The sequence below is a fragment of the Rhinolophus ferrumequinum genome, chromosome 14, assembly GCF_004115265.2.
Source record: "Rhinolophus ferrumequinum isolate MPI-CBG mRhiFer1 chromosome 14, mRhiFer1_v1.p, whole genome shotgun sequence".
Lineage (NCBI taxonomy): Eukaryota > Metazoa > Chordata > Mammalia > Chiroptera > Rhinolophidae > Rhinolophus > Rhinolophus ferrumequinum.
Genome location: NC_046297.1, coordinates 35,626,903 through 35,635,964, shown reverse-complemented (window position 1 = coordinate 35,635,964; position 9,062 = coordinate 35,626,903).

Genomic DNA, 9,062 nt, shown 5'->3' with positions numbered 1-9,062 from the left:
GAATTTTTTTTTTATTAATTTATTTTTAATATATTGGGGTGACAATTGTTAGTAAAATTACATAGATTTCAGGTGTGCAATTCTGTATCACATCATCCATAAATCACACTGTGTTTTCAACACCCAGAGTCAGCTCCCCTTCCATCACCATACATTTGATCCCCCTCACCCTCATCCCCCACCCCCCAACCCCCTTACGCTCTGGTAACCACCAAATTACGTTCCCCAGATTAATTTTCAAACCCCGTGGCCATCCTGCCCTCCAATCCCCTCACCCTCCCCCCCACACCCCACCCCTCCCGCCCATCTAGCAACCCTCAGTTTTTCCTCATTGTCTCCCAAACTGTTTCTGATTAGTTCATTCACTTATTCTTTTCTTTAGAATCCGCAAATAAGTGAGATCATATGGTACTTATCTTTCTCTGTCTGACTTATTTCACTTAACATAATGTTCTCCAGATCCATCCATGTTGTTGCAAATGGTAAGATTTCTTTCTTCTTTATGGCTGCATAATACTCCATTGTATAAATGTACCACAGTTTCTTAATCCAGTCATCTACCGATGGGCATTTTGGTTATTTCCATGTCTTTACTATTGTGTATAGTGCTGCAATAAACATAGGAGTGCATAAAGATTTTTGAATTGAAGTTTTGGATTTCTCCGGATAGATACCTAGGAGTGGAATTACTGGATCATAAGGTAGTTCCATTTTCAGATTTTTGAGATACCTCCATACTGTTTTCCATAGTGGCTGCACCAGTCTGCAATCCCACCAACAGTGCACAAGCGTTCCCTTTTCTCCACATCCGCGCCAGCACTTGTTGTTTGTTGATTTATTGATGATAGCCATTTTGACTGGGGTGAGGTGGTATCTCATTGTGGTTTTTATTTGCATTTCTCTGATAGTTAGTGAGGCTGAGCATTTCTTCATATGTCTGTTTGCCATCTGTATGTCCTTTTTAGAAAAATGTCTCTTCAAGTCCTCTGCCCATTTTTTAATTGGATCGTTTGTTTTTCTGGAGTTGAGTTGAGTGAGTTTTCCATAGATTTGTGATATTAATCCCTTATCAGATATATCATTGGCAAAATCTTTTCCCATTCAGTAGGATCCCTTCTTGTTTTATTGATGGTTTCCTTTGCTGTGAAAAAACTTTTTAGTTTGATATAATCCCACATGTTTATTTTTTCTCTTAGTTCCCTCGAACGAGGGTATATATCAGTAAAAATCTTACTCCGGGTAATGTCTGAGAAGTTTCTTCCTATATTTTCTTCTAGGTATTTTATGGTTTCAGATCTTACATTTAAGTCTTTAAGCCATTTTGAATTTATTTTTGTATATGGTGTAAGGAGGTGGCCCAACTTCATTTTTTTGCATGTGTCTGTCCAGGTTTCCCAGCACCATTTATTGAATAGACTGTCATTACTCCATCGTACATTCTTGCTTCCATTGTTGTAGATTAAATGGCCATATAGGCGTGGATTTATTTCTGGACTCTCTATTCTGTTCCATTGATGTATGTGTCTGTTTTTATGCCAGTACCATGCTGTTTTGATTACTGTAGCCTTGTAGTATAATTTGAGGTCAGGTATTGTTATACCTCCCACGTTGTTCTTATTTCTCAAGAATGCCTTTGCTATTCGGGGTCTTTTATGGTCCCATATAAATTTTAGGATTATATGTTCTATTTCTGTGAAAAACGACGTTGGCAGTTTGATAGGAATTGCATTGAATATGTATATTGCCTTAGGCAGTATGGACATTTTAACTATATTAATTCTTCCTATCCATGAACATGATATGCGTTTCCATCTATTTATATCTTCCTTCAATCCTTTCTTCAGTGTCTTATAATTTTCTGAGTATAGATCTTTTACTTCTTTGGTTAAATTTATTCCTAGGTATTTTATAGTCTTTGGAGCGATTGTAAATGGGATTGTTTTTTTAATTTCTCCTTCTGATGTTTTATTATTGGTATATACAAATGCAACTGATAGAATAGAATTTTTTTTTAGGATTTTTGCATCTGTATTCATCAAAGATATTGGTCTGTAGTTTTCTTTTTTTGTGTTGTCCTTACCAGGTTTTGGTATCAGGGTAATGGTGGCCTCATAAAATGAGTTAGGGATTACTGTCTCTTCTTCAGTTTTTTGGAAGAGTTTGAGTAGGATTGGTATTAGATCCTCTTTGAAGGTTTGGTAGAATTCACTAGTGAAGCCATCTGGTCCCGGACTTTTGCTTTTGGGAAGGTTTTGGATGACTGATGCAATTTCCTTACTGGTGATCGGTCTGTTTAGATTTTCCAATTCTTCATGGTTCAGCCTAGGAAGGCTATATGTTTCTAAGAACTTTTCCATTTCTTGTAGGTTATTGAATTTGGTTGCATATAGTCCTTCATAGTATTCTTGGATGATCCTTTTTATTTCTGTGGTGTCCGTGATAACTTCCCCTTTTTCATTTCTGATTTTGTTTTTTAGTGTCTTCTCTCTTTTTATCTTAGTGAGTCTAGCCAAGGGTTTGTCATTTTTGTTAATCTTTTCAAAGAACCAGCTTTTTGTCACATTAATTTTTTTCTATTGTCTTTTTGTTCTCTATTTCATTTAGTTCTGCTCTGATTTTTATGATTTCCTTTCTTCTGCTGACCTTGGGTTTCATTTGTTCTTCTTTTTCTAGTTCTTTAAGGTGTAATGTGAGGTTATTTATTTGGGATTTTTCTTGTTTCTTGAGCTAGGCCTGTAATGATATAGACTTCCCTCTTAAAACTGCTTTTGCTGGATCCCAAAAATTTTGGTAGGATGTATTTTCATTGTCATTTGTTTCTATATATCTTTTGATCTTTCCTCTAATTTCTTCTTTGACCCAGTCGTTCTTTAAAAGTATGTTGTTTAATCTCCATGTATTTGTGTTTTTTCCTGCATCTTTTTGCAGTTGATATTCAATTTCAAAGCCTTGTGATCAGAGAATATGCTTGGTATGATTTCAATCTTCTTAAATTTGCTGAGGCTGATGTTACATCTTAATATATGGTGTATCCTTGAGAATGTTCCATGTACAATAGAAAAAAAATATAGTCTGATGTTTTAGGATGAAGTGCTCTATAATTGTCCATTATGTCCATTTCATCTAATGTGTCATTTAGGGCTGCTATTTCGTTATTTATTTTCTGTTTGGATGATCTATCCATAGCTGTCAGTGATGTATTTAGGTCCCTTGTATAATTGTGTTTTGGTCAATTTCTCCCTTTAGTTCTGTTAATAGTTGCTTGGTATATTTCGGTGCTCCCTGATTGGGGGCATAAATATTGATGACTGTTATGTCTTCTTGTTGTATAGTCCCCTTTACCATTATGAAACGTCCATCTTTGTCTCTTGTTACCTTTTTTACCCTGAAGTCTGTTTCATCTGATATCAGTATGGCTACACCTGATTTTCTATGGATACTATATGCTTGGAGTGTCAATTTCCACCCTTTCACTTTGAGTCTTGTCCTTGTAGCTGAGATGCGTCTATTGGAGACAGCATATGGTTGGGTTTAGTTTTGTGATCCAATCTGCTGGTCTGACTTTTTATTGGTGAGTTCAGTCCATTTACATTTTGGGTGATTATTGATATGTGAGGAATTCCTGTCATTCTATCTTTAGTTTTCTGGTAAGACTGCATCTCCATTCTTTCTTTGCCTTTATTTTGTTGTCTGTTATTTCTGTGTGGTTGTATTTTATGATGTTTCCTTCTTTTTCTTCTTTTATTACAGTATATATTTCAGTTCTGGATTTTTTTTGAGTGGTTACCCTTAAGTTTATGTAAAAGAAAGTTTGATATTTAGAGTATTCCATTTTCTTCAGCACGCTTACTTCTGCAGTCCCATATTCCGGTTCAGGCCTTTACTCTCCCCCTTTTTACTTTAGGTTGCCACAAATTGTCCCTGTTGATGGTGGTTGAATAGCCTCCTTTAGTATTTCTTGTAGTGCAGGTGGTGCATTAGAAAATTCTGTCAGCTTCTCTATGTCTGGAAATGTCTTTATTCCTCCTTCATATCTAAGGGATATCTTTGCTGGATACATTATTCTTGGCTCATAATTTCTCTCTTTCCATAGTTTGAATGTTAGGTTCCACTCCCTCCTGGCTTGTAGAGTTTCTGCTGAAAAATCTGATGATAATCTATGGGCTTTCCTTTGTAGGTTACCGTCTTCTTTTCCCTGGCTGCCTTGAAGATTCTTTCTTTGTTGTTGATTTTTGACAGGTGTAATACAATGTGCCTTGGAGAAGGCCTGCTGGGATTGAGATAATTAGGTGTTCTATTTGCTTCTTGGATTTGAGGATCCAGTGCTTTCCACAAGTTTGGCAAATTCTCATCGATTATTTGTTTGATTATACTCTCCGTTTCCTTCTCTCTTTCTTCTCCTTGTGGTATGCCCATTATTCTTATATTGCTCTGTCTGATGGAGTCAGAAAGTTCTTGTAGATTTCTTTCATTTCTTTTAAGTCTCAAGTCTCTTTCTTCTTCCAATTGCGTCATTTCCAGGTTTCTGTCTTCGATGTCACTGATTCTTTCCTCCGTCTGGTCAACTCTACTACCTAAGCTGGCTATTTCATTCTTCATTTCTTCTATTGAGTTCTTAATCTCCAGAAATACTATTTGGTTCTTTTTGAAATTTCAGTCTCTTTGGTAAAATGTTCATGTTATCTTTGACTGTGTTTCTGAGTTTATTAAGCTGCTTTTCTGTGTTTTCTTGCATCTCGTTGAGTTTTTTCAGAACTGCAATCTTGAATTCTCTGTCATTTAAGTCACATATTTCCATATCTTTGAGTTTATTTTCTGGTGACTTTTCACTTTCTTTCTGGGCTGTCTTGTTGCCTTGGTTATTCATGGCAATTAATGATTTATTATTTGTCTTCCTAGACATCTACAGGAGTGGGTTCTGCAACAGGTTGATAGGAAGAAGTCTTTGTTTTGTTTTCCAGCACTTGTTGGTAGAATATTTTATTTTATCTCCGATTGCAGCTTTTTTATCTCTCTCACACTGTAGTGCTATGTTTTCTCTGGACTATTCCAGCTTTTCACACAATCGGGGGATTCCCTGGGAGATGGGCTTCTCCTCTGTTAATAGTTCGCCTGGGTCACAGGGTGCAGTGTCCATGTGGGTATGCGGAGAGCTTTTGAAGTTCCAAAGCTCGTCCTGCACCAGATTCAGAGCCCATGTTTCAACAGTTCTGTTTACTCCTGCAAGGATCCGCCCAGGTAGGTTGGGACAGGGGTGGGGTAAGTTGTTAGAGGTGGCCCAGAGCAATGGCTGGCGACCACCACCACAGCTGGTCTTGCTTCCACAGCTCCCTCCCCTTTGCCGGAACTCGTTGGGCTGCAATTCTGTGTCGGCGGTCCACAGTTCTCAGAACAGCAAATATTCTGTTATTTTGATCTGACACTGCTGCTGTTCTACTTCTAGTACTAGGCAGGTGGGGGCGTGGCGAGCTCTGGGAGGGTAGGGAGGTGGCGGCTAGTCTCAGTGCCTAAGGCTTCTGTTCTCTGCATGGCAGTGAGGGCTGAAACCACCGTTTTCAGCCTTCTTCCCTCAGTCTTTTCTCTGAGGTCTCTGCTGTGAGCGTTGGATTCAGCTGTGTTGTATGCTGTCCTCTCAGCCCTGTGGGCCATAAACAGGGGCCTAGCAGTCTGATTTCTTCCCTCTCCCACAGCTGCAGCAGTTCCGGGATGCAGCGAGCCTGGAGCACTGAGGTAGGTATGTGTCCTGCACCCGCACGGCTCCGTCTCCGCACTTCTCCCTTCCCACCTCCCTGGCTCATGCGATTCACCCACCTTTAGGTGAATTCAGTAGTAGGCCTCTTGGTTCTGCCTGTCTGCTGTGCAGGGAGTATTTGTGGAGTTATAGTTTTTCAATTAGTTGTAAATTCCAAGGAAGCTTTACAGAGGCTCACCTCACGCTGCCATTTTGATGAAGAGACAATTTGTACTTCTTAATCCCTGTTGTCACACAGCAGTCTGACTGTCTGTTCCCTCGTGTCTATCCCTAAATAAAGAAGAGTCTGTGAGACTGTTCCTTTGAGGGACTTGTGCTTACACCTCATGTCTCTCTGTTTGGCCCCCAAAAGATGTTTGGTCAGCCAATGATGGGTAAGATTCCTCATGGAAGGAACAACCCAATCCAGGCGCAAACACGCAGGGACCACCAGAAGAATTCACAGGGTCGATAGAGGTGGGCACAGCTCCCTACCTTCCCCCAGCTAAGGAGAGCGTCTGCCTATGTGCCTATATTCCTTCCCACAACCTGCTTTGGAAGTGAGGCAATGATATGATAACATCAGTTCTTCCATTCTTATCAATAAGTTTTAGCATAAAGGATTTGTCTCTGGGGAGGCACATATAATTGTTAAGACATCATGGGACTTTTGATTCCGGCTGTTTGTAGGCAAGGGTGATTGATTTGAATCAGTTTTCTGGTATGATGTATGAGACTCACAGACCATGGAGAAAACAATACTATTTCCTTGTGTGTATATCAATAAAAGCCAGAAGGCGGCCCAATTCGGGGCTCTCAGTACTTTGAGGCTGGAAGACCATTGGCGCTCTGTTTCATAACTTTCTTGATTTCTGTTTCTTTCTTAACCATTCCCCGCCCCTTCTAGTTCTCTCACTGTCTGTGTTGCACTGGACTCGACAAATCCCTTCCCCTTTCTCACCCAGCCCCCAACAACCTTCCATCTGGCAATCCTCAAAATGTTGTCTGTATCTATGAGTCTGTTTCTTTTTCCTTCTTCTTTTTTTTAAATTTCAGGTGTACAAAGTGATGTAATATTTAGACATTTACACCCCCCCCACAAAACGATAACCCCCCTAATCTCCTACCCCTCTAACATCATATAAAGCTGTTACAATACCACTGACTATATTCCTTATGCTGTACTTTACATCCTGTGACTATATATATATATATAGTGGTAGCTATTATTATTATAATTATAAACCCCCAAAGGATCTGTAGTTCTGGTGTACAAATAAAATCAATAGATGTAGATCTGTAGGACACTTGTATATAAACAGTACAGAGGTTGAGGATGTTGACTCTGAAGTCAGATAAACCTATTTAAATCCTAATATATATATATGTATACATATATATATGTTTGTGAATTCATCCTAAAAAAAGTGCTACATACCTCATTGCTGAATACCACTGCAGTCACCTTCGAAGTATTCCCCTTGGGAATTTATGCACTGACACCAGTGCTTAGGCCACACTTCAAAGCAATTTTGGAATTTGTTTTCTGGAATGGCCATCTGAGCTGTCATCGTATTACCCTTGATGTCCTGAATATCATCAAAATGGGGGCCAGATCAGGTGAGTAGAGAGGGTGTTCCAATACAGTTATTTGTTTACTGGATAAAAACTCCCACACAGACAGTGCGTTATGAGCTGGTGCATTGTCATGATGCAAGAGCTCCTTCGGGACCGTTTTTGCATACACCTTTCTCATGTGCCTACACCTTTTTCAGTTAAGATATTTCTAACTGTTTCTCTATCGATGTTTACTTGGTCTGCTATGCTTCTCACAGTCAGCCAATGGTTTTGATGCACAATTTCATGAATTTTTGCAATGTTTTCATCAGTTCTGATCATTACTGGCTTCCCTGACCTCTCTTCATCAGTGATGTGTTCTCTACCCTCAGATAAATGTTTAATCCATTTGTACACTGTCATTTTCTTCCTGGCATTATCCCCATAAACTTGGACTAACATGTCTCTGATTTCACTTCCACTCTTGCCAAGTTTAACAAGAAATTTAGTGTTTGTTTATTGCTCTAAATCAAGCTAGGACTTTTTTGTGATGATTATTATCATGCAGCAAAAATAATGAATGCCACTCAGGAAGACACTGCCACACAGCGACATGAACAAAGCTGTGAGACACTGACTTACCAAGGTTATGAAACCATACCAAGCTGTTTGTACAGTGCTGCCAATGTAAGCGCACGGTGGCAAGCTCGCTAACTTAATTGTCAGACCTCGTGTGTGTGTGTGTGTGTGTGTGTGTGTGTGTGTGTGTTTAATTATAGTTGGTATTCAATACTATTCTACTTCAGCCTCAGGGGTATAGCATAGTGGTCAGGCATCCACAAAGTCCATGAAGTGATCCCCGTGATAAGTCCAGTACCCATCTGGTACCCTAGATAATCTTTACAACATTATTGATTATATTCCCTATACTGTATTTCATATCCCCATGACTATATTGTAAGTATAATTTGTATTTTTTAATCCTTTCACCTTCTCCCCCATCCATACCTCCTCCCATTTGGCCACCATCAGTTTTTTTCTCTATATCAATGAATCTATTTCTGTTTTGTTTGCTCGTTTATTCTGTTCTTTAGATTCCACATATAATTAGATCATATGGTATTTGTCTTTCTTAGTTTGACTTAATTCACTTAACATAATATCCTCTAGGTCCATCCATGTTGTAGCAAATGGTAAGATTTCATTCTTTTTTATTGCCAAGTAATACTCCATTGTATAAATGTACCATAGTTTCTTTATCCAGTCATCTATGGATGGGCATTCGGTTGTTTCCATATCTTGGCTACTGTGAATAGCGCTGCAATAATTATATGGGTGCATATATTTTTTCAAGTTAGTATTTTGGATTTTTTTGGATAGAGACCCAAGAGTGGAATTGCTGGGTTATATAAGGTAGTTCTACTTTCAACTTTTTGAGGAACCTCCATAGTGTTTTCCATAGTGGCTGCACCAATCTGCAATTCCACCAACAGTCCACAAGAGTTCCCTTTTCTCCACATCCTCACCAACATTTGTTGTTTGTTGATTTATTGGTGATAGCCATTCTGACAAGCATGAGGTGTTATCTCGTTGTGGTTTTAATTTGCATTTCTCTGAGGATTAGTGATGTTGAGCATCTTTTCATCTATCTGTTGGCCATCTGTATGTTTGCTTTAGAGAACTGTCTCTTCATGTCTTCTTCCCATTTTTAAATTTGGTTGTTTTTTTTTTTTTTGGTGTTGAGTTGTATGAGTTATTTTTTTTTTTTAATACA